At 41.8% G+C, this 25,474-nt stretch overlaps 1 protein-coding gene and 1 pseudogene across 2 annotated transcripts in view; both read left to right on the top strand.

Annotated features, from left to right (window-relative positions):
* The window catches only part of KCNH1 (potassium voltage-gated channel subfamily H member 1), a 364,685-nt gene that overhangs the window by 218,966 nt on the left and 120,245 nt on the right, over positions 1 to 25,474 (top strand). The gene's annotated exons all lie outside the window — the stretch shown is intronic.
* Positions 13,853 to 14,196, top strand: LOC110573913 (annotated as a pseudogene).

Here is a 25,474-nt window from a genome sequence, read left to right as displayed (position 1 = left end):
TTTAGCCTCGCTCAGAATATTCATTTGTAATTTTTATCTAAAATGAAGCAAGTGGTGTTGTGTTTCCAAATTCATCTTCAGTTCTTCATCAGTAGCCAGTTCCAAAAATGTTAGTTAAATTTAAATTATCTTTTGATGAAAAAAATGAATCCATAGAATTGTCTATGCATAAACTTAAAAAATAATTCAAAACATTTTCTCAAATTCAGAAAATATTTGGTGATAAGTTTTTTCAGATATGCTCTATCAATATGATCACATCCTTCAGTGATACTTGTTAGATCTGGAACATGTTGTCAGCTATGGAGACTGTTCTTTTAAGTGGTCTTCAGTCTTCTCTGTCATTGAGAAACATGTTCCTCCTTTACATGGAAGTATTAGGGTCGGGCCTGGTTAGTACTTGAATGGGAGGATCATTGAAATAACAGGGACAGGGCGCCTGGGTGGCTCAGTTGGTTAAGCGACTGCCTTCGGCTCAGGTCATGATCCTGGAGTCCCTGGATCGAGTCCCGCATCGGGCTCTCTGCTCGGCAGGGAGCCTGCTTCTCCCTCTGACCCTCCCCCCTCTCATGTGTGCTCTCTCTCTCTCTCTCTCTCTCTCATTCTCTCTGTCTCAAATAAATAAATAAAATCTTAAAAAAAAAAAAAAGAAATAACAGGGACAGACAAACAAGTTTGGATGTCTTTGTAAAGTTGGGACGAAGCAGGCAAAACACTAAGAATTTTTCCTGTACTTAAGACACTCTTGACAGAACTTTTCCTCTTGATAACCATCAAACGTCAACGTGTAGTACTGTTGTTTATTATTGGCTTCCTTCTCAATAATTTTTTCAGGGTAAGCATGAATTTAATTCATTTACCTTTATGTAATTTACAGTTTTTACTGCATCACTAAATACAGTGTTTCGTTTAGCTGACTTATTTTTGAAGCAAGTCTTTCTCAACAAAGGCAGCAATGCGTTAATTACATTCTGGTGCAAGTTTATTAATCGGCGGAATTCCAGAATGTTTTCTTGTCTCTGCAGCTGTGCCATCAGAACATCCTCTTCACAAAACTTAAACTCCAAACCACATCTGTTGACAAATGTAATTCTTAGCTTTATACTTTTTTTTTTTTTTTAAAGATTTTATTTATTTATTTGAGACAGAGAGAATGAGAGAGAGAGAGCACATGAGAGGGGGGAGGGTCAGAGGGAGAAGCAGGCTCCCTGCCGAGCAGAGAGCCCGATGTGGGACTCGATCCCAGGACTCCAGGATCATGACCTGAGCCGAAAGCAGTCGCTTAACCAACTGAGCCACCCAGGCGCCCAGCTTTATACTTTTGAGAGCTAGTTGTGTCTTATGGCAATGAGCATGGGGAAAAAAAGGGATTCTTCCTTCATATCACCATCATGTTCGAACCATATATGTGCTGAAAGATTGCCATCTTGGTGGTATTGGTGCACTTGTCAAGTTGCAATGAGAAATCCTTTGCTTGCTTTATTTGGTTTAAGAGTTGGTCTTCTGTATCATTAGCCTGCTGTGTTACTCTGTGATATCATCTGAAAGAGGTTCTGGAGCTACCTTCTTTGCCACAGAGTCACCCAACATTTCCTTTTTTTGTTTTACACATAAAAATGTTATTTTTTTAAAATTTTTTAATTAACATAATGTATTATTTGTTTCAGGGGTACAGGTCTGTGATTCATCAGTCTTACACAATTCACAGCGCTCACCATAGTATATTACCCTCCCCAATGTCTGTCACCCAGCCACCCCATCCCTCCCACCCCCACCACTCCAGCAACCCTCAGTTTGTTTCCTGAGATTAAGAGTCTCTTATGGTTTGTCTCCCTCTCTGGTTTCATCTTGTTTCATTTTTCCCTCCCTTCCCCTATGATCCTCTGTCTTATTTCTCAAAATCCTCATATCACTGAGATCATATGATACTTATGTTTCTCTGATTGACTTATTTCGCTTAGCATAATACCCTCTAGTTCCAATCACGTCGTTGCAAAGGGCAAGATTTCATTTTTTGATGGCCACATAATATTCCATTATATATATATATGTATATATACACCACATCTTCTTTATCCATTCATCTGTTGATTGACATCTTGGCTCTTTCCATAGTTTGGCTATGTGGACATTGCTGCTATAAACATTAGGGTGCACGTACTCCTTCGGATCCCTACATTTGTACCTTTGGGGTAAATACCTGGTAGTGCAATTGTTGGGTCATAGCTCTATTTTCAGCTTTTTGAGGAACCTCCATACTGTTTTCCCAGAGTGGCTGCACCAGTTTGCATTCCCACCAACAGTGTAGGAGGGTTCTCCTTTCTCCACATCCTCGCCAACATCTGGCGTTTCCTGAATTGTTCATTTTAGCCATTCTGACTGGTGTGAGGTGGTATCTCTTTGAGGTTTTGATTTGGATTTTCCTGATGCCGAGTGATGTTGAGCGATTTTTCATGTGTCTGTTGCCCATTTGGATGTCTTCTTTGCAGAAATGTCTGTTCATGTCTTCTGCCCATTTCCTGATTGGATTTTTTGTTCTTTGGGTGTTGAGTTTGATAAGTTCTTTATAGATTTTGGATACTAGCCCTTCATCTGATATGTCATTTGCAAATATCTTCTCCCATTCTGTCCATTGTCTTTTGGTTTTGTTGACTGTTTCCTTTGCTGTGCAAAAGCTTTTTATCATGATGAAGTCCCAATAGTTCATTTTTGCCCTTGCTTCCCTTGCCTTTGGCAATGTTTCTAGGAAGAAGTTGCTGTGGCTGAGGTCGAAGAGTTGGTGCCTGTGTTCTCCTTTAGGATTTTGATGGACTCCTGTCTCACATTTAGGTCTTTCATCCATTTTGAGTCTATTTTTGTGTGCGGTGTAAGGAAATGGTCCAGTTTCACTCTTCTGCATGTGGCTATCCAATTTTCCCAACACCATTTGTTGAAGAGACTGTCTTTTTTCCATTGGACATTCTTTCCTGCTTTGTCGAAGATTAGTTGATCATAGAAGTGAACGTCCATTTCTGGGCTCTCTACTCTGTTCCATTGATCTATGTGTCTGTTTTTGTGCCAGTACCATACTGTCTTGATGATTACAGCTTTGTAATAGAGCTTGAAGTCCAGAATTGTGATGCTGCCAGCTTTGCTTTTCTTTTTCAACATTCCTCTGGCTATTCAGGGTCTTTTCTGGGTCCATATAAATTTTAGGATTATTTGTTCCATTTCTTTGAAAAAAGTGGATGGTATTTTGATAGGGATTGCATTAAATGTGTAGATTGCTCTAGGTAGCATAGACATTTTCACAATATTTGTTCTTCCAATCCATGAGCATGGAACATTTTTCCATTTCTTTGTGCCTTCCTCAATTTCTTTCATGAGGATTCTATAGTTCTCCGAGTACAGATTCTTTGCCTCTTTCGTCAGATTTATTCCTAGGTATCTTATAGTTTGGGGTGCGATTGTAAATGGGATCGACTCCTTAATTTCTCTTTCTTCCATCTTGTTGGTGTATAGAAATGCAACTGATTTTTGTGCATTGATTTTATATCCTGCCACTTTACTGAATTCCTGTATGAGTTCTAACAGTTTTGGGGTGGAGTCTTTTGGGTTTTTCACATAAAGTATCATATCATCTGCAAAGAGTGAGAGTTTGAGTTCTTCTTTGCCGATTTGGATGCCTTTTATTTCTTTTTGTTGTCTGATTGTTGTTTGATGCCTAGGACTTCTAGTACTATGTTGAATAGCAGTTCACCCAACGTTTCTAAGCAAATACCTCTGATGCAGATTTTCACTGTTTTATTGATTGTGTGTGTGGTTTTTTTGTTTGTTTGTTTTTGCCTAGCAACCCAAAGTGCTATTTTATTAGAAGCCTGCAAAGCGTTAATAGGTAAAATTTTGAGCATTTGCTTCTGTGGCTTTCTAATGCAATCCTCTCATTTCAAATAATTCTTTTGGTTTTGAGCTTTTTTTTTTTTTTAAACCTTGTGTAAGTAAATGCTGCCCAAGAAGTTTTGGAGGTATCATTTCTTAGAACATCTCTGCCAATAACACACTTTTGGGTTTAGCATGCCACCCTCAAACATGCCTACAGACCCAAACTTAGTATACGAAGAATGGTACTTCCAAATAAAACTACCACGAACTCCTTGGTCTCCATTTCTTCAGAATCACTTCCACTACTATTATTCAGTTCACTTCTACTGATGCGTTCAGCCAAAGTATGTCTTGTCTTGAAACAAACAAGTCCTGTGAAATTGCTTTTACAGTTTTAAATTAGAGCTAAAAATACATACTACAGTTTTTGCTTTCTTAATTTAGCTAATAATGTTAAGCCACAAATAAAGCAAGGTTGCTTACAAATGGAACAAAACACAAAAATAGCAAGTTATACAAGTAAATACATGCCAACATTGTCTCCATCTGCCTTGTCTTCTCTGGCCTCCCTCGTCTGACTTCCTAACTGGCTACCTCACACTTCTCATCTGAGGTGGCCAGGAGGTAGGTAGGAAGACATTTGTCTAGTAATGACTGTTTAAAAATCCTTCTGTAGCCTAATTCATGGGGAAAAAAATAGGGAGACCAGGTTTTTATGGCTTGTGTTTTACATTTCATGTCATTTCCTAACGGGTATGGTAGTATCTAATTGTGTCCTGGGGAAATGAGACATTTCCCCCATTCCATGTGTAGGGTCCGTGATTATATTAAAACAAGTCCTGACTTGTGGTCAACACATACATTTTGAGCACTTGCAATGTGTACAGCCCTGTGCTAGACGTGGGAGGGAATACTGGAGTAATTATATCAGTTTCTGTCTTCTGTGACCTGACGGTTTGGTAAAGAGGATAACTCAGATATCAAGGGCATGGGATATCTGTTGATGCATAACAGATTACCCCAAAATGTAGTGATTTAAAACAGTAGCAATTTTTTTTTTTTATTTAGCTCATAAATCTGCAATTGGTCGGAGGTTCATCAAGGTGGCTCATTTCTGTCCCATGTGTTGTCAGTAGGCTCAGCTCAACTGGACACTGGATGATCATTTTTTAGGATGGCGCACTCACATGGGTAGCAAATTGGTTTCCTGGATGTAGGATGGGAACCCAGCTGGGGATTTGAGCCAGGGAGCCAGGTTGCTTTCCATGTAGGCCTCTCCACAGGCTGTTTGGACTTTCTCCTTGTAATGGCTGGATTCCAAGTGTGACTGTCCCCAGAGATGAAGGCAGAAATGCATGGCACTTTAAAGACCTAGCCTTAGAAGTCACATGGCATCTCTTCTACCATGCTCTGAAGGTTGGTGCAGTCACAAAAGCCTACCGGGTTAAAAGAAAAGGGAACAAGCCTATGGATGAGTATGTGGCAAGAATATAGAAGAGTAAGTGTGATGGGACATAGTGTCATAACCATCTTTAGAAAACACAACCTACCGTAGAAGTTATCCATTCATTCAACAGCATTTATCAAGCACTTACTATGTGCCTGGCACTGTAAAGGGCCTGGTGTTCAGAGATAAATAAGATATGGTTTCTACCTAGAGAAACTTACAGTTGTAGGGGAGAAAGACAGTATAATTAACTATGCATCATAAAATATTATAAGTACTATGACAGATGTTTGTGCAAATTACAGTGGTGGCTCAGAAGGAGGGGAGGTGGTAAGATTCTTCAGGGAAGTAGCATTCGAATTGACTCTAAAGAGGTGTGTAAGGGCAACAGTTCTCAAAGCAGGATCTTTGTATCCTGGGGTTCCCAAGACCTTGTCAAGGAGGTTGCAAGGTCACAACTATTTACGTAATAATGCAAAGACATTATTTGCCTGTTTTACTATGTTGATAATGTGCACTGATGGTACAAAAGTGATGGTGTGTAAATAGACAGCACCTTAGCATGAATCAAGGCCATCCTGAGCTGTGTTAGTTAGTTGTCATTGTATTCTTCACTGCCACGCACTTGTTAAAAAAAATTCCAGTTTTACTGAAGAATGCCCTTGATGAAGTGATAAGAATAGTTAAATTTAGTAAATCTTGACCCTTGAGTATATATATTTTAATATTCTGTGGGACAAAATGGGAAGCATACGTAAAGCACTTCCACATACTGAAATACGGTTGTTCCAAGGAAAAGCATTTGTGCAGTTGGATTGCAAGCTGCAGTAGGCTCTCCTTTCTTGCTGTTTTCGCTGCCATTTTTACTCGAAAGAAAAACTGACACACAAAGCATGGCTTTCCAGACTTGAGTATTTGGCAGACATTTTCATGAAAATCAATGCGGTGAGCCCATCACATCAAGGAAAGTGACTGACAGTGTTTGTTGCCAATTAGGAAATTAAAGCTTTCCGGCAAAAATTAGAATTATGGAAAACCGGTAACTTCCATCATGAGTGGGACAGTTTCCAATGCTAACGACTGGATGATGCAGTTGATAGGGATACTAATGAATACGGTTTTTTTGGTATTCTCTGATGGAAAGTGTTGACTTTTGGAAGATCTGCATAACTTAATGAACTCATTCTGTAACTACTCATGCACATGAAGAGCTCAGATATTTAAAATAGGGATTGAAGTTGTGCCTGTTATCTAGGTCTGTTAGGATTCAACGAAATAAGCTCCGTAAAATACTTGACCTAGTACTTGGCATAAAGAAAGCACTCAAGGAATGTTAGCTGTTTTTTACTAAGGTGTTTGGACTCTGTTCTCTAGTAAGGAGAGTGTCGGAAGGAAGGCTTTTAAGCAAGAAAAAGACACGACTGGATTAAGATGTGTTGTAAGAAAAATGCGGGGAGAGCGCATGTCATAGTTGGGCCTTTTCTTGATGCAACATGGTCCTTGGGGGACCTCATTTAAGCTGAGCTCCACTGGCTACTCTTCTGGCAGAAGTCTTCAACCTCAGGAAGGCTCTTGGGTGTACCAGTTACTTTAGAAACAGTTTTATGCGCAAGTGGGAATTGGTTCTCTTTTGTGGAAAATTTAGCTGGCCTATGAACTTTCAAATTTGGGGGTTTTTTTTTTCCCCTCCTTTTCACTCAGACGGCTCTTCATGTGCATGACTAGTTACAGAATCGTTTTGCTCTCAAGTAAGTGACTACCTGGTGCCCATTCTCACATTACCATTGTTTCTGAGAGGGCCACACCTTACCGTGGGTACCGCCAGTAGAACCGGGCAGGGCCGGGAGCCGTTCCTGGGAAGAAGAGATCCTGGTGGCCGAGAAATCACTGGATTATTCTGGAGAGTGAAATTCAGTTCATCAATAATGTGTTGAGAGTTTAAGGAGCAATAGATGTGAAAGAATATACCTGCCACCCCCATCCTTAGAGAATTTTGCCTTCCCTGTGGTGAGGGCAAGGAGGCATGTTTGCAGATAACTACATTGTGAGTTATGTGTGACACGTGCTAAAACAGAAGTAAAAGTGACGTACTGGGGTTGGGGGGTGGGGAGCCCAGAGGAGAGCCTGCTTCAGGCGTGGGCTGACAAAGACTTGATGGCATTTGAGCTGGGCCTTGATAGAAGGGTCGGGTTCAGGCAGGAGTGGCAGTTAAGGTCCTTTCTATGGGGAGAAGACCATGAGTAAAGATGGGGATGTAAGGCAGGCAACATCAGCAACGTATTTGTGGCACCCAGTGCAAAACGAAAATGCTAGATCCTTTGTTCACAAACTATTAAGAATTTCGAGACAAGGCAGCAGAGCATTCGCTCAAGCGTGGAACCTTCTAAGGGCAGAGGTCATGGGATAGCGCGGGTTGCACGTCCATGGAACCAATCCCGAATACAGGGTGCGTGCAAAGAACGGTGGTCTGGGGCATAGGTGCATCGGCATGAGTAGTGGAAGACAAGCATGTGTGGGCATGTTGGAGCCACATACCTGGGCACTGCCCTTAGGAGGATGGGCCAGATGCTGAGTTCAGTGGGGAACCTCTGAAATTTGGAGCCAGGAATGATACGATCCAAAGAATGTCTTTGAAACTTGGTTACCACTGTGTAGAAGCAAGATTTGAGGTGGCTTGGGAGACTGGACTGGAGAGAGGCTGGGGGCTTGTGTCCTTTGAGAAGGGATGGCTCTGCACACCAGAAGTGGCAGCAGGAATGGAAGGGGGAAAATGGACATGGGGATCACTAAAACGAGAAAGGGTGTGCAGAAATGATACCGAAATATTGAGCCTGCGTGATAGGACTGAGAAGAAAAAGCAAAGGAGAGCTGGTAGTTGAGGAAGTTGGGCATTCAATCCATGTTCTTTACATATTGGCTGATTTATTGGCAGTGACTTCATGACTCTGCCAGGATTTAACCAAAGCACTAAGACTTCAATGGTGGAAATAACAGAGTGCGTGTAAATTCTTCAGCAACGGGCAGGCCCGTACCCTCGTTATATTTAATGAAGCTCTGAAAACATCCACCGGTTCAGAGCACATGCTAGGGGTTTGGTGAGCAAGTCTTGATTCGTGCAGATCCAAGCGTCTTAGCCTGACATAGGGCTTCAGGCCCAGCCCCTACGCACTTGTCCAGCCTCCTCTCTCACTGCCTTCCATCCATACCCCGTGCCCCAGGGCTGGACCAGTTGCTTTTGCTTGGGAGTCTTCTTTCCCACTCCACTGCCATACCCCCAACTCTGTTTATCCTTCAAAACTGTTCTCTAGGCATGATGCCCACCCTGCCCACCCCTACCCCCCACCCCTCACCCCCAAGTCTAGATTGCACCCTGACCACACTGTGTCTCATTTGTCCATTCATATAGACGTTGGTCTCATCAGACATTGTACCTCAGCACTAGTGCCACGCCTAACACAAGGGAGATGCTCGGTAGATGTTTGTGGAATAAATGAATAAATAAAGAGATCGAGTTTGGCCATTAGACTGAAGTGATTATCTGAAAACCCATTCATTTCTGCATTAATAGCTGAAGTGTTTAGTTCCAAAGAGGGCACGTGACCTGCATTTTCTAAGGAGCAGAGCATATACTACTGCTGATTAAACAACCATGTGCCAAATGGGGCTCACTTTTATCATTCTGACACCCCAGTCCATCTGCTGTAACCAGAGACCAGGGAGGAGCAGGACTGACGCAAGTACAAGAAGGGGGTGAGAGTGGTCCACACTAATAATGCGTTGTTAGTAAAGAATTTAGATGATATTAAAATATCAACTGAAAGTTGGACCATTTCTGTTAACACCATGAGCTGGTACTTCTAAATGTCAGAGGTAAAATACTCCTTCCCCTCAGAGGCTGTTCTGCTTTCTCCCCCAGAGGAAGGGGGAGCAGCCCAGGGTTTTAATCATGCCTCTCAGGGCAGAGTAGAGACAATTTTTCTGCTCTTTCTATAACTGTGGGCCCCTCAGAACTTCCTTTTCCTTCTCTTATTCATGGCAATGTCACAGTGACCTTCCCAAGACCAACCAAGCCTGCCACTTTTCAGGTGCTCTGCATCCCTCCTTTTAGGTTTAGGGAGGCATCCAGAAGGTTGGTTGGCTCAGAAAAGCCTCTCTGAGTGGAGCTGAAATCTAAGTTTTAGAAGAGAAATAGAGGGCTGTCATGGAATCAGCATCTCTGCCCTTGTGTATACGCTGGATGAGAGTCTACTTCTGGTCTTCCATTTACAGGTGTAGATTGTAGACCTCACTCAGTGCAAACATCTTTCTGAAACTCCTCCCTGTGTGCTGAACTAGGTTGGAAACTATTTCAAAAACTACAGAAGCTATGGCAATTTGAAAACTTTTACTAGCCAGCATTTTGTATCAGAACTAATGTAACATCAATCTGATACCACATCTTGGCAAACCAAATTAGCAGTTTGAAATGTGTGGTGGTACCAGTGGATCACTCATAAATATTGAGATGGTTGGTGTCTCCCTTGGTCTTAGCCAGCTGTCAGAATGAGCAACCCAGTTGGTGGGCTGCTCTGATCCTTCCCCTGGAACCTGTGAGCAGAACAAATTCTGCATCTTGGGATGCTGGTTGAGGTTGTTATGTCTGTCCTGAGCCCAAGGGTGGAGATACCAGGTATAAATAAGGAGCTTCACTGCCTGTAGGATAAAACCTAAGAATGCCTTTCATGATGTGGGTCTTGTCACATGCCAGCTTCCTCTCTTAGGGTCACCCCACCACCATCCTTGAATTGTAGGAACCAGCTATACTGAGAGACTTGCAGTTCCTCAGACAAGACTTGTTCTCTCAACCATCCAGGCTTGGCCATACTATTCCCTTTGCCTGGAATTTTACATTTACCCTCACTCCTTCATCTACCAGAATAATTCAAGACTAAGTTCTGGCATCTTCTCACGCAGGAGGGCTTTCTTCACTCAGTTGCCCAAATGGGATCAGTTAAATGCAGACTTTGTTTCCATATACTTAATATCACAGCTAAATGACCTCACTTGTCCCCTAGCCCACGTTGTCCTTATCTCTTCTGCACATTTGGAGAAATTTTCTCTTGTCTGGAACACCTTCCCACATGCTTCCTTCTACCCTCAGCATTGCCCCTCCAGGAGAATTCTCTGGGGAGGGTTTCTTCTGCTTATCTCAAGGCTGATTATGTTTTTATGAGCACTGTTCTTACAGTCCCTGATAGCTACCATGAAGTCAACTGTTCAGTGGTAATGGTGTGGTGAAACTGAATCAGAAATCTGCAGGAAATTTACCACTTGGGCCTTTTCTATTAACAATACTGTCAACAGAAGAATAGAATCCAATAATTTCTGATTGCTATTTTTTGGACCAATTTATCAAGATATGTACATATCTTATCAATACAAGTTGAATGTTGGTTTTTTCCTTCCCTAAACTCAACATATCCAGCACTGCTTAGCTTAATTTTTATTTTTCTTTCTCCCCTCAGGGTAACCTTGACTGTCTTGCAGCCCCAGGGATTCAGGGCAGGAAGCCCAGGGCCCTTGGCTTGTCCAAAGTGTCATGGCAGACACTCATGGCTTGGCTGCTCAAAAACCTGATGAAGGCTCTGTTTCTTCCTCCTGACATTTGGCCAGCCCCCCTTAGCCATCTCTCTTCATGAAAAATATTGACCTTGCTAATTTCAAGGCCTAAAATTACCTTTTCCTCTACATACTATTTCTTAATCTTTCCTCTTTCAAGTGAGAAAAGAGAAAAAAAAGTCAAGGCTGCATTTTTTTTCCTAGTCTCTGTAAAATCCAAATCTAGCCTATGATTATTTCTTTTCAACTACCAAAAGTTCAAAAGTTACTAGTTTCTTCAATTAACTACACCCCCTCTTTTATTTTTTTAAATCATCAGTACCCGGTTAGCATTAAGTGCTTCTTGGCTAAGCTTGTTCTTTTATAATCTGTTTCATAAAGGCATCATATTCCTTTCCTTAAACATTTTTAGAATAGTTGAACATAACCAGACTTTTTAAAAAAAAGGCATCCAGTGGTTACTCGCAGATAATTTAGAGGCTCACCGATGGGGATGAGATAATGGTGCCTATAAGAATCATGGGGAGTTTTAAAAAATCTACTTGCTCACCCTCTTCTCACCCCTCTTCACCCCTGAGTATAACTAAACCCAGGAAAATATAATTTAAAAAAAAGCTATTTTGATAATTGTAATATGCCCCCTGATTGAGAATCATGGTCATGATGGTTCCAGGTACACAGGACCCATCTGGGGATTGTTGATGTCACACATGTGTTACACTGAGGAGCAGAAGTGGGGGGTAGTTATATGTGATAGTTCTGGGAGGCTTCTGGAAGAGTTATGTTTTGTTTTGAGTTGGATCTTGAATAATAATAACATAGCAACAACTGACATGTGTTGAGCATGTACTACATTGGAGCACTTCCTCTAGATCATCACGTTTAATCCTCCCCAAGGATGGTATTATCCCCTATTTGTATCACAGATGGGGAAAATGGAGCTCAGAGAGATCAAGTGCTTTGCCCAAAGTCACACAGCAAGTAAGTAGCAGAGCTAGTATTTAACCCTTCAGTCAGCGTGACTCCAGAGCTCAGACTGCTATGATGTGTCAGATTTAGTGGGAGGGAAGCAGCTGAGACTCATGGTGTGGGTTATGGCAAGAAAATTATTTCTACCTGATCAAAATCTTTGCGGGAGACAGTTATCTGGGTTTATAAGAAGCCCTTAAAGTCAATTATGGACATCACCATTAGGCTGAAAATTGTCTTTCTATCTAAGAAGATGAGAAAGGCCAAGTTTTTATCATCATGAATAGACCTGGTGTATGATCATTCACTTCAATTTTTCTATCTAATTCCGTAATCATAATTCATAATCATAGTCATTTCTTGGAGATCAGAAGGACTTTAGATCCCATGCAGTCCTTTTTCTTGTCTGACTCCCTCATTTGGCAGATTTATCTATTCAAGGGAAGGCAGCAGCCTGTCAAGCCCAGCCAGCCGAGCTGCCCCCACATATCTGCGCAGTGCAGCCCGCGGCCGGGGGCGGCGGTAGTGAGACCAGCGCTGCGTCCCGTCACTTGGCTCCAGGGACTCCGCTCGCCTGCTCGCCGCCCGGACCGTCCGAGGGCCCTCCCCGCGCAGGCCCGGTTGCCGTCACCCCTCCGCCCCTCCGTGGAAAGTGAAGTCTGAAGAGTGGGGAAGAGGGAACCATGGACGTGAAGAGGAGGCTCCACCAGGGCCTGAGGAACCCGACTCCGGCCGCTGTTGGAAAACTTGTCCCGGACAACTGCAGATCAAATGATGGGAAAATTGCGGACTGAACACTGAATTTGTGAACTTAGAGTTGCTCAATTTCATAAATGCAGGCTTGATCTCAGTTTCACATCTCCCCCAGCTACCTACATTGAAAAAGCTTGAGCTCGGTGACAGTAGCATCTTTGGAGTTCTCGACAGGTTAGCAGAAAACCTTTCAAATCTCACATATCTGAACTTCAGTGCATTCTACTGCAAAATATCAGCACCTTGGAATCTTTGAAAAAAGTGGGAATGTCTGAAAAGCCTGGACCTGTTTAACTGTGAGGTTACTAGTCTGAATGACTGTGGAGAGAGCCTCTTCCCCGGCTGACCTACCTGGATGGCTAGGGCCAAGAGGATCAAGAAGCCCCTGGTTCAGATGCCCAGGTGAATGGTGTGCACCAAGAAGAACCAGGCGAAGGAGAAGATGAGGATGAGGATGGTGAGGAGGAGGAGGAGTTTGATAACCAAGAAGATGAAGAGGAAGAAGAAGGTGTGAAAGGGGGAAGGATGAAGGTGAAGTCAGTGGGGAGGAAGAAGAATTTGGACACGATGGACAAGGTGATGAAGATAAGGGGATGAAGAGGAAGAAGAGGAAGAAAAGTAAGAAAGTGGGAAGGTAAAAGAGGAAAAGAAAAATTGATGATGAAGGAGAAAAATTGATGATTAAGACCAAAATAACCTGCAGAGAAAGGACTGCTCAGTATCGGTTGGACTGCTCACTGGTAGCAGTTTAAATAATAATAGTAATAAAGGTAATAATAGTAATAAAGGGTATCTGTGATACCAACCACAGGACACCACCCACCCAGAGAGCCAAAGAATAGTTCCCGTGACATTCTGCCTTTCTCCATTTGGTCCCTCTTGAAAATCCACCGTCAGCTTGGGGACTTCACTCCAACAAAATTGTAAGTGCTGTTGGGTTCTCGTGTAAGACTCTTGCTGAGCATGGGACATTGTGGTTGGTGAGTCAACCGTCAGTGGCTGCTAGTTACATCAAGACTGTAACAGCATTTTTACTTTCTGTACAACAAAGAAGGCTTGTAAATCAAATCTTAACATAAAAAAAAAAAAGTTTCCCACAGCAAAGAATTAGCTGGCCCAAAATATCAACGGTGATGAGGCTGAGAAACCGTGGTATAAATGTTCAAGGCATGGGCTGGGTTTGAATCCATGCCCTGAGCACTGGGGAGAAAGGATTTCTGCTTTCACAGGATTATTCCGGGATTTATGTGCCAGGGTGGGAACTTCACACACCATAACGGCGTAACGGCCCTGGAGGCAAGTCCATCTATGGGGAGAAGTTTGATGATGAGAATTTCATCCTGAAGTACACAGGTCCTGGCATCCTGTCCATGGCCAACGCTGGGTCCAACACAAACGGTTCCCAGTTCTTCATCTGCACTGCCGAGACCGAGCAGTTGGATGGCAAGCATGTGGTCTTCGGCAAGGTCAAAGAGGGCATGAACATCGTGGAGGCCATGGAGCGCTTTGGGTCCAGGAATGGCAAGACCAGCAAGAAGATCATCATGGCTGACTGTGGACAGATCTAATAAATCTGACTTGTGTTTCACCTTAACTACCAGACCATTCCTTCTGTAACTCAGGAGAGCACTCCTCCACCCCCACCTGCTCGAAATACCCCAGAATCTCTGTGCTTTCGCTGCAGTTCTGCGGGCTCCATGGTTCCTTATCCCCAGGTCTAGCTGGATTGCAGAGTTCAGTTTATGATGTTGAAATAAAACCTAAACGACAAAAAAAAAAGGCTATGTGACCTTAGCCAAGTTGCTTAACCTCTCTGTGGCCCATCTGCAAATAAGGCTCACGCTTGTCCCTTCCTCATAGGGCTGTTAAGAGATTTAAATGAGTCAGTGCATTTGGGGCGCTGAAGCAGTAGCTGGCACACAGTAGACGTGTGTTTAAGAGAGGCGTCTGGCTGGCGTGATGTACAGTGATTAACATAACAAAATAAAATTAAATTAGAAAAAAAAAAGAGAGAGAGAGAGAGAGAGAGGCGTCTGGTGCCGTGGTGGGGCGGGCTCCCAAGTCAGCCTGCCTGCATGTGAATCCTCCATCTGCCACTTACCAGCTGTGTGACTCTGGGCAAGTCACTTAAACACTCTTGACTCAGATGCATCAGTAAGAGGAAGATAATAATGGTATCTACCATTAAGATAAATAAATAGTGTATGCAAAATGATTAGAACAGTGATTTGCACATCCTAAAAGCTGTACAAGTTCCATTTGTTATTATCACTGTTTTTATTCCTTTTTTAAACAAATATTTGGGCCTCCTGGGCACAAAGGGGTGAAGTCACTTGGCTTACAGCTGATGGACAGCAGAGTCAGGATGAGGACCACTGACTCACGAAAGAAGGAAAGCTCTGTCCAGTATGAGAGTTTACAATTCGCTCTACTCCTCGGCATCCTGTGTAGTAGAAAGCTGGGTAGGGCATGATTATTCGGGGGTAATTATTACTTTGGAAGCAATGTGGAGAGATGCACTATGACCTAAGGTGTCACTTAGCAACCATATAATTCTAGCACTGTCTTTGAAAAACGAACACTGCGGGTCGTTCAAGGAGGAAAATCACCAGACACTGAAGTGCCAAGATCAGAGTTGTCAACAGGGGAGAAAGTGATTTTAATTTCTTTCTATTACTATTCTATTGGAAGAGGTATTTCTTTAAAAGGCATTTTGTGCAATCATTGTGCTGTTCCAATTTAATTCACCATGGTGATGGTAGTGCCTTTTGAAAAAAAAAATTTCTTTTTTGTAGTTGTTTTGAGATGTAGAAGAAAAAACAAAATTTGAACTTTCTGAGAGCTTATAACTTTAGGAGTTATAACTATATGGGAAAATGCACCCAGTTAAAGTTAACATACCTGTTTAAATGGCTTTAAAAATTATGTGTCATTTTAAGTGGCTTTGTTAATTAGATTCTCTTTGATGACTCATATTGGCGAAATATAAACTTAGGACTCTCATTATGATGTCAAGTAAGACCTAGGTTGGAAAACCTGCAAGCCAGTCTACCTTTTTAGCCAGGTATAACTGTAACTAAGTGTTTGTCTCTTTGCAATCAGAAACTCAGCAAGCACAAAATAAGTGAAAGTAGCAAATTATTTGGAGACCTTTCCAACCTGTGTCTGACCTTCTTGATTCATTTGCAGAGGTAATTGCCTGTGGAAATTGCTGTGCTTTTATCTGTGGTGCTATTAAAACACTAGTTGAAATGAGGTGGCACAGACTGCCTGGTTAATGGGTTACCGTGGAGTGGGAGCTGTTGTCTTATTCGACAGATGAGAAATAGCTGAAAATAACCTTCTGTCTCCCCTGTAAGAATTTTGCTTGTTAAGTGACATTCACCAACACAGCAGAGTTTCAGCGTGGTATAGGAATTTGGGCTATTCTTAGCAAGATATTAAGTGAGAGTTTTCAGGCTTTTCTTGTTATAAAGTAGGGAATGTATGAGTGTTTTATATTCCCTGATTTCGGGGGCACTTTCTGTGCTCAGGGCAATAGCTGTCCAGCTTGCGGAGGAATGAGAACACAATGCTGGTAGGACGTTTGGAGTGGAGCAAGTCATTCGTAGCAGTGTCCCCTGCATCAAGGTACCACTGACCTGTGGGATCATTCCCTCATTCTCTCCTGGCTTCACTGTCATTGTTCTGTCTAGTAGGGTAAGGTTAGCTGCCTTCTTGGCCTTGTCCTGCTTCCTCAATATGGCCCAGTATTTTTCCCCCTCCAACCATCCTCCTCCCTTGGAATAGAGCATTATACTTACAACTTATTAGGGAAATAGTGGGGATCCCTGTGGTATAAAGCAGTGTTTCTCAGGATCCCTGTGGTATAAAGCAGTGTTTCTCAAACTTGAAGATGCCTCAGAATCACCTGGAGAGTTTGAAGAAATACAAATTCCTGGGTCTCACCCCCAGAGATTTGGATCCAGTAGCTTTGGAGTGGGCATGAGAATTTGCATTTCTACCAGCTGCCCAAACAAGTGATGTTCCTGGTTTGAGACCATGTTGTGAAGCCTTTGTGTGATATTATGATTTGTAATAGTAAATATATGTTTGGTTTTCCTCCCTGTTTCTGGCACAGAGCTCCTAAAACCCTTGGAATTTCCTGTGCCAACAGCAATAAAGGTGTCTCTTGTATGAATGAAGTGACTTTTGGAGGTACCTAAGGATCTGGGCTGGTTACCAGGAGAGCCAATCATGTTACTAGAGGGTTGGAACTTTCAGGCCCCCCCTCCTCCCCCACCCCCAGCCTCCTGGGAGGGAAGAGGGGACTCCATTCACCAATGGCCAATAATTTAATCAACTGTCATGCCTATGTAACAAAGCCTCCATAAGAACCCCAAAGGGGAGGACTTGGAGAGCTTCCAGGTTGGTGAACCAGAATGCTTCCAAGTGCCATGTCAGGCCCCAAACTCCAGGAGGACAGACACTCCTTTGTTCAGGGCCTTGTCCTGTGTATCTCTTCATCTGGCTATTGACTCCTATCCTTTAATATCCTTTGTAATCACCCAGGAATCTAGTGAGTAAACAGGTTTCCTAGTTCTGTGAGCTCCTCTAGCAAATTAATTGAACCCAAGGAGGGGTTCATGGGAACCATCTTAGGAAGTACAAATAGCCATCTGGACTTGCAAATGGCATCTTAAGTGGGGGCAGTCTTGTGGGGCTGAGCCCTGAACCTATGGAATCTGATGCTGCCTCTGGCAGAGGGTCTCAGAATGGAGTTGAATTGTAGGACACCCAGCGGGTGTCGGAGAAATGGTTGTGGGGTGTGGAAAAAGCCCACCCACATTGTAAACCTTGTACAGTTGAACCTGAACTCTCTCTTTGGGACAGTCTCTTCAACACTTAGCGAACAGCACTTACTGAGCACCCACTGAATGCAGAGGAAGAAAGATGTCCCTGAAATGACCACCATATTTCCTGCACTCCAGAAAGTCTTCTGTTTCAAGAAAAGCACAAGCCTACATACCACAGTAGGAGGTACCTACTCAAAGCCAATGGTTGAGGGCACCTGAGTCTCAGGGTGTTGAATGGAGGGATGTTAACACTGGGTGGGTCAAGAAAGAAAACTAAGATTTATTTTGGATCTATCCCATGCCAGCACTGTGGTTAGCATTTATCATGTTAATTCATTGGATCTTCACAGAAATCCTGAGAGGTAGAGATTGTGTTCTTTCTCTCATAAATGAGGAAACTGAGGCTCTTATGACTTGAATTCGTGGTGTAGGGGCCAAGGGCAGGACGCCCGAAGATGAGCCACTTTGGCATGAAGATTATTTTGAGCTGATGACAATCAACACCCTGTGGGCTCAAGAGAAACTCTTGCCCTTCCCTTAACTCCATAGAAGAATCTCAGAATAAGGGTTATTAGTAGAGATAAATTTTATCTGAGTGACCCATCTGTATGGCAGGGCAAACATACCAAATATCTGCTCTTCTTACTGCCCTGTGAAGTGCTTTCCTTTCCTCTGAAGTCCCAGACACCTGCCCCTCTTCTTAGTTCAGGATGACATACGGACCTCATTTTACCTGTCTTTGGAATTGCCATGTCTGGGTGGATTCCCTGTATATATGCTATTGAATTTGATTTTCTCTTGTTAATCTGTCTCATGTCAATTTGATTCTTAGTCCAGCTAGAAAGAACCCTTGAAGGGGACAGAAATTCTTGCTCCCTGACAGTGGCAGGGCCAATAGGGTTCTTTCCTTTCCGGGACCAAGTTATTTTCACTACACCATGTTGCTTCCCAGCATAGCGCATGACATGCCTGAGTATTCAGTTAATGTTTGTTGAATTAAGACATCAGATGATCTAAGTTAGTGAAGGAATGTTTCCAGGAATGATGACTCTAGAGATGGTCCTTAACCACCCTGCTGTTAATTATTGTTATATTTATTGAGCATTTTATTATGTACCAGGTACTCTGATAAGCATTTTATATACATTATCCCACTTACTAAAAAATAAAAACTATAAGGTAATTATTAACTCTAGTCTATATGAAGATATTTAAAGAGGAGGAATGATTATTCTGGGGTTGGTAGTGAAATCACGTTTCCAAATTGTAACTTTTTGTTTCCAAAGTACAGAGTTCTCCTACTCTGTGTTGATCTACCATAGCATGACACCTAGTAGTTACTTTTTTATCTTCCCCTTGTTACTACTCATTTCTTTCCAGACAATGAGATAGATCCATAGCTATGGATTTCAAGACACAAGAAATAAGATTTTAGAAGTTAGTTGCCAGTTACCATGCCAATATAAACATTATCCTCACACCCACTCATCATTATCACATCACGATAAGCACGAGCACTTACAGCAGCAAAGACTAAAAATACTACATGAACAAAATGAGATGTGTTGCGGTCATGTGGGCCAGATGACACGGAACAAGGAATTAAGTCCCCTCTGCCTTCTTGCATGCTTCCATTTATTCTTCAGTCCTTCCCAATCTAGGAGTAGCTTCATTCAGAATCACCACGTAGTCAGTATTTCAGCTGATGTGTCAAAGTTCTTAGCCTTTATGGATTTTAGAGATTCCTTTGCAGGCCCTGGTTTTTGCAGGATGAGCTTGGTTTAAAACCTCTCTCTGGACTGCAGGATTTTCCTATTATGATAAATTTTGAGTCTATCTATGCAACTAAAAGATAATAGTTGCCATTCAGGCTCCTGTTCCAGGTGGCTGTCTTAGTGAAATGCCCACTGATGTGTGTGTTTTGACATTTGACTCCAGGACAATAGCTGAAAGAGATGATAACATTGAAGATCTCTTTGTTCCAACTGAGTACTCTGGGTACTTTCACACAGCATCTCGTTCCCCCAACAACCCAGGGAAGTGAGCAGGTGATACTTTTTTTGGCAGACTGACAGAAATGGAGGGAAAAAGCAGCAAAGTAATTTGCCTCTGGCCACACAGCTCTAAGTGGTTGAGCCAGAACTTGAAGTCAAGAGGGTATAACTCAGAAGACCCCATCTTCCTGTCCTTATCAGATAATACTGTGGGTGCAGAAGTCACTGAATTCACCTCTCAGGATTTGCTGGGCTGTGCTTGACCTAGAAAGCAGAAAATTCCATTTCTGAGCTTCCCTGGCTTTTTAGATTCTACTTGCTCTATCTCATTAATGTCTTGGAAGTGAAAGGATGTCTCTGGGCTGCTTTGAGCTCTGAATGCCAATGTTGTGTGTGTTAATGACTTTTACCCCCAACCCACCAGTGCAGCCACATGACTTAATGAGCAGTTCATCCTAATCAGATGGCTGGCTAATGAGGAATTAAGGATCATAAGACTGGTGATTTTATTGTAAGGGAAATTCATATAACAAGAATCTTTTTTCTTTTTCTCTTCAAAAAATGAAGAAATTAAGTCTCATTAAAATAAGCAAAAGTTTTTCTTTTTCAACATTTCCTTGGCGATTTGGGGTCTTTTCTGATTCCATACAGATTTTAGGATTGTTTGTTCCAGTACTTTGAAATATGTCATTGGAATTTTGATCAGGATGACGTTGAAGGTATAGATTGCTCTGGGTAGCATAGACATTTTAACAATGTTTATTCTTCCGATCCATGAGCATGGAATGTTTTTCCATCTTTTTGTGTCTTCTTCAATTTCTTTCATGAGTGTTCTGTAATTCCTAGAGTATAGATCCTTTATCTCTTTGGTTAGGTTTATTCTGAGGTATCTTATGGTTTTTTGTGCTATTGTAAATGGAGTAGTTTCTCTAATTTCTCTTTCGAGATACAGAGGCAACTGATTTCTGTGCATTGATTTTGTATCCTGCCACATTACTGAATTGCTGGATGAGTTCTAGTAATTTGGGGGTGGAGTCTTTTGGGTTTTCCACATAAAGTATCATGTCGTCTGCGAAGAGAGAGAGTTGGACTTCTTTGCCAATTTGAATACCTTTTATTTCTTTTTGTTGTCTGATTGCTGTTGCTAGGATTTCTAGTACTATGTTGAACAATAGTGGTGAGAGTGGGCATCCTTGTCGTGTTCCTGATCTTCAGGGAAAGGCTCTTAGGTTTTCCCCACTGAGGATGATATTCGCTGTGGGGTTTTCATAGATGGATTTTATGAACTTGAGGAATGTTCCCTCTATCCCTATACTCTGAAGAATTTTAATCAGGAAAGGATGCTGTATTTTGTCAAATGCTTTTTCTGCATTAATTGAGAGGACCATATGGTTCTTCTCTCTCCTCTTATTAATGTGTTCTATCACATTGATTGATTTGTGAATGTTGAACCACCCTTGCATCCCAGGGATAAATCCCACTTGGTCGTGGTGGATGATCCTTTTAATGTATTGTTGGATCCTATTAGCTAGGATTTTGGTGAGGATTTTGGAATCCATATTCATCAGGGATATCAGTCTGAAATTCTCCTTTTTGTTGGGGTCTTTGCCTGGTTTGGGGATTAAGGTAATGCTGGCCTCATAGAATGAGTCCGGAAGCTTTCCTTCTGTTTCTATTTTTTGAAACAGCTTCAGGAGAATAGGTATTATTTCTTCTTTGAATGTTTGGTAGAATTCCCCAGGGAATCCATCAGGCCCTGGACTCTTGTTTTTTGGGAGGTTTTTGATCACTGCTTCAATCTCCTTACTGGTTATTGGCCTATTCAGGTTGTCAATTTCTTCCTGTTTCAGTCTTGGCAGTTTATAGGTTTCCAGAAGGCATCCATTTCTTCCAGGTTGCTTAATTTATTTGCATATAGTTGTTGATAATAATTTCTAATAATTGTTTCTATTTCCTTGGTGTTAGTCCTGATCTCTCCCCTTTCATTCATAATTTTATTAATTTGGGTCCTTTCTCTTTTCTTTTGGATAAGTCTGGCCATTGGTTTATCAATCTTATTAATTCTTTCAAAGAACCAACTTCTAGTGATCACCAAGACAGCATGGTACTGGCGCAAAAACAGACATATAGACCAATGGAACAGAATAGAGAGCCCAGATATGGACCCTCAACTCTATGGTCAAATAATCTTCGATAAAGGAGGAAAAAATATCCAATGGAAAAAAGTCTCTTCAATAAATGGTGCCGGGAAAATTGGACAGCTATATACAGAAGATTGAAACTCGACCATTCTCTAACACAATACACAAAGATAAACTCAAAATGGATGAAAGACCTCAGTGTGAGACAGGAATCCATCAATCCTAGAAGAGAACATAGGCAGTAACCTCTTTGACATCGGCCACAACAACTTCTTTCAAGATACATCTCCAAAGGCTAGTGAAACAAAAGCAAAAATGAACTTTTGGGACTTCATCAAGATAAAAAGCTTCTGCACAGCAAAGGAAACAGTCAACAAAACAAAGAGGCAACCCACAGAATGGGAGAAGATATTTGCAAATGACACTACAGATAAAGGGCTGGTATCTAAGATCTATAAAGAACTTCTCAACCTCAACACCCAAAAAACAAATAATCAACTCAAAAAATGGGCAGAAGACATGAACAGACACTTCTCTGAAAATGACACACAAATGGCTAACAGACACATGAAAAAGTGTTCATCATCATTAGCCATCAGGGAAATTCAAATCAAAACCACATTGAGATACCACCTTAACACCAGTTAGAATGGCAAAAATTGAAATTAGACCCCTCCCAGGGGCGCCTGAGTGGCTCCATACTAGGCGTGGAGTCTAAGATTCTCTCTGCCCTCTACCCTTCCTAGCAGCAACATCCGCAATAGCCAAACTGTGGAAAGAGCCGAGATGCCCTTCAACAGATGAATGGATAAAGAAGATGTGGTCCATATATACAATGGAATATTACTCAGCCATCAGAAAGGATGAATACCCACCATTTGCATCGACATGGATGGAACTGGAAGGGATTATGCTAAGTGAAATAAGTCAAGCAAAGAAAGTCAATTATCATATGGTTTCACTTATTTGTGGAACATAAGGAATACCATGGAGGACATTAGGAGAAGGAAGGGAAAAATGAAGGGGGAGAAATCGGAGGGGGACATGAACCATGAGAGACTATGGACTCTGAGAAACAAACTGAGGGTTTTAGAGGGGAGGGAAGTGGGGGGATGGGTTAGCCTGGTGATGGGTATTGGGGAGGGCACGTTCTGCATGGAGCACTGGGTGTTATACGAAAAAATGAATCATGGATCACTACATCAAAAACTAATGGTGTATTGTATGTTGACTAACATAACATAATAAAATTAAATTAAATTTAAAACAAAATAAGCAGCAGTAAGGCATAATCTTAATAGATATATAATTTGAGGCATTATCTGGTTCAAAAGCAGGGTTTGGAAAGGGCTTCTGCTTCCTTGGTTTTTCCTTTGGCATCTATGAGGTATGGGGGTGGCAGGATAGCCAGGGTGGGAGTAGAGTTGAAGTGGGGAACAGGGAGGGGAAAGGGAAGGAGGAGGGGGAGGGGGTAAGTATTATAGTCTATATCCTGGAAATGGGCTTTTTATAGAAAAGCAACTCTCTCCTTTTCATCTGTCTAAACCTACTCTAAAAAAAGAAATTGGTGAATAATGTAACGGGCCTTGACCATAAAGAACAAATCAAAACCAACATTTATGTCCATAGAGTTTGACAACATAGTCTGAAATAAAACATGAATTGTGAAAGAGGATAGAAAATCATAGTACCATGCTTCTCAAAGTTCCCAGCAGTAAAGTATCATCTGGGAACTTGTTAGAGATATCCATTCTCTAGGGCCCACCCAAGACCTACCGAATTAGGAACTCTGGGGTTAAGGGCCCAGAACTGTGTCAAATGTCCTCCAGGGGATTCTGACACACACTGAAACTTGGGAGTAGGTGATTTAGTGGAGTATGGCCTTGGAGTTAGAGAGATCCTGGTTCTGGCCTCTCTGCATGCTGTTTCTCTGATATTGGACTTCATTTTCTTTTTTTTACCAAGTATTGATGGTACCCACCTTTAGGTTGTATTATTTTTTATGATTACCACATTGCTCTGAGATCTTGGCTTTGAAGATTTGGAAACTGTTTTTCAATTTTGGGGGGGGGGGGGTCACCTTGGGCCAGAGCCAGCAATTCCTAATTGCCTTTGCAAACCATTAATATGGCTGTCAGTAAACATGGCTGACTGAACACACACATTTGTATCTGATCACTCCTGAAACCCTACTAAAGCAACAACAAAGGAAAGGTCCTTTTAGAGCATTAATGCATTAGGACAAAGAGCACGAGAGGTGAGTAACACAAATTGGAAAGCTAGAAAGCAGTGATTGACTTGGCAGACCAAAGAAAGCTGAACTATAAGGTGACAGAAGGGAAATCTAAACAATAATTTGATTTACAGCAGAACTTCCCCAAAGATTCAGGCATTATGACAACAGTGCCATTAGAAGGGAGGGTGAAGGGTGGGCTAAGAATAGGGCGGGTTGAAAGTTTGCTTAAGAAGCATTTAGACCCCTCCCAGGGGCGCCTGAGTGGCTCAGTTAGTTAAGCGTCTGACTTGATTTTGGCTAAGGTAATGATCTCAGGGTCATGAGATCGAACCCCACATCGGGCTCCATACTAGGCGTGGAGTCTAAGATTCTCTCTGCCCTCCACCCTTCCTCCCCGCTTGCTCATGCGCTCGCTCTCTCTTAAAAAAAAAAAAAAAAGAAGGATTTTTTCTTTTAAAAATAATTCGCTTTCTTTTGCATGCCACAGGACAGATTTCTAGTTTTAAAACGGTACATCAAGAACAAAAATATCCCTCCTCCCCAACCATCTTTATTTTCACCAATACAAGAAATCCTTCTGGAAACATAAGCAAGTGACTAAACAGAATCAAACCACTGAATCTACAAGTTAATACATGATCTGTTATGGCAGAATAACCACAAATTTCCCCCCAAAGAAAGATTTTAATTTTCCAAATATAAAAGAGTCTAAGAGGATCATATGTGGACAGAAATCTTATCCTAGGTTTTATGGTAAAGAAGGATAACACACTGGCAGCTGAAGAAAACTGAAACTCTTCCTAATAAATAGATCCAAATTAAGAATTTCTACAATATTTCTTTAGAACACAGAACCAAAATTCTTTAAAAAAAGAAGCATCTAGACCCCCAAATATCCTTCTCCAGACAGGAGACTGAGGACTTCTCTAGGAACTCAGAGAAGTCCAAAAGGACAGTCCTAAAGTTGATGGCACCATAGTTTCTTCAACACAAACACCAGCCAGGTCACCCTACAGTGAATTCTCATAGTTGACAACCCCACTCATACACACAAGGGTCCCACTCTTAAATATGAGCAGGCATCTAAGGATTACCATATATTTTTAATCTGAAAGGCAGGCAAACACAAATAAATGAGGAAATAAAGACCAAGCAGGGATAATAAAACTTAAAAATATATCTATTATTGATATCCTCAGAAGATAAAAAACAATGTCAATGGAACAGAACAGAATGCTATTAAAAAGCAAAATTTAGTGAACAAGAAACTGATGGAAATGAAAAGTATGATATCGAATGAAAATTAAATAAAAGGAATAGAAGATGGGGCACCCAGGTGGCTCAGTTGGTTGAGCATCTGACTCTTGATTTCAGCCCCGGTCATGATCTCAGGGTTGTGAGATTGAGCCCTGCATTGGGCTTGGTCTTGTGCTGCTTAAGATCCTCTCTCTCCCTCTCCCTCTCCCTCTGTCCCTTCCCCCTCACATGCATGCTGTCTCTCTCTCTTAAACAAACAAACAAAAGGAACAGAAGATAAAATTTGAAGAAATCTCCCATAAAGTGATAGGAAGAAACTGGAGAGAAAAATAAGAAAATTAGATTAATCTAGGAGTCCAGCACCTGATTAACAGGAGATCTGG

Source organism: Neomonachus schauinslandi, chromosome 6 (assembly GCF_002201575.2).
Source record: "Neomonachus schauinslandi chromosome 6, ASM220157v2, whole genome shotgun sequence".
NCBI classification, from domain to species: domain Eukaryota; kingdom Metazoa; phylum Chordata; class Mammalia; order Carnivora; family Phocidae; genus Neomonachus; species Neomonachus schauinslandi.
The sequence above is the reverse complement of the archived record's forward strand: the minus strand, read 5'-3'. Positions and strand labels throughout refer to the sequence as shown.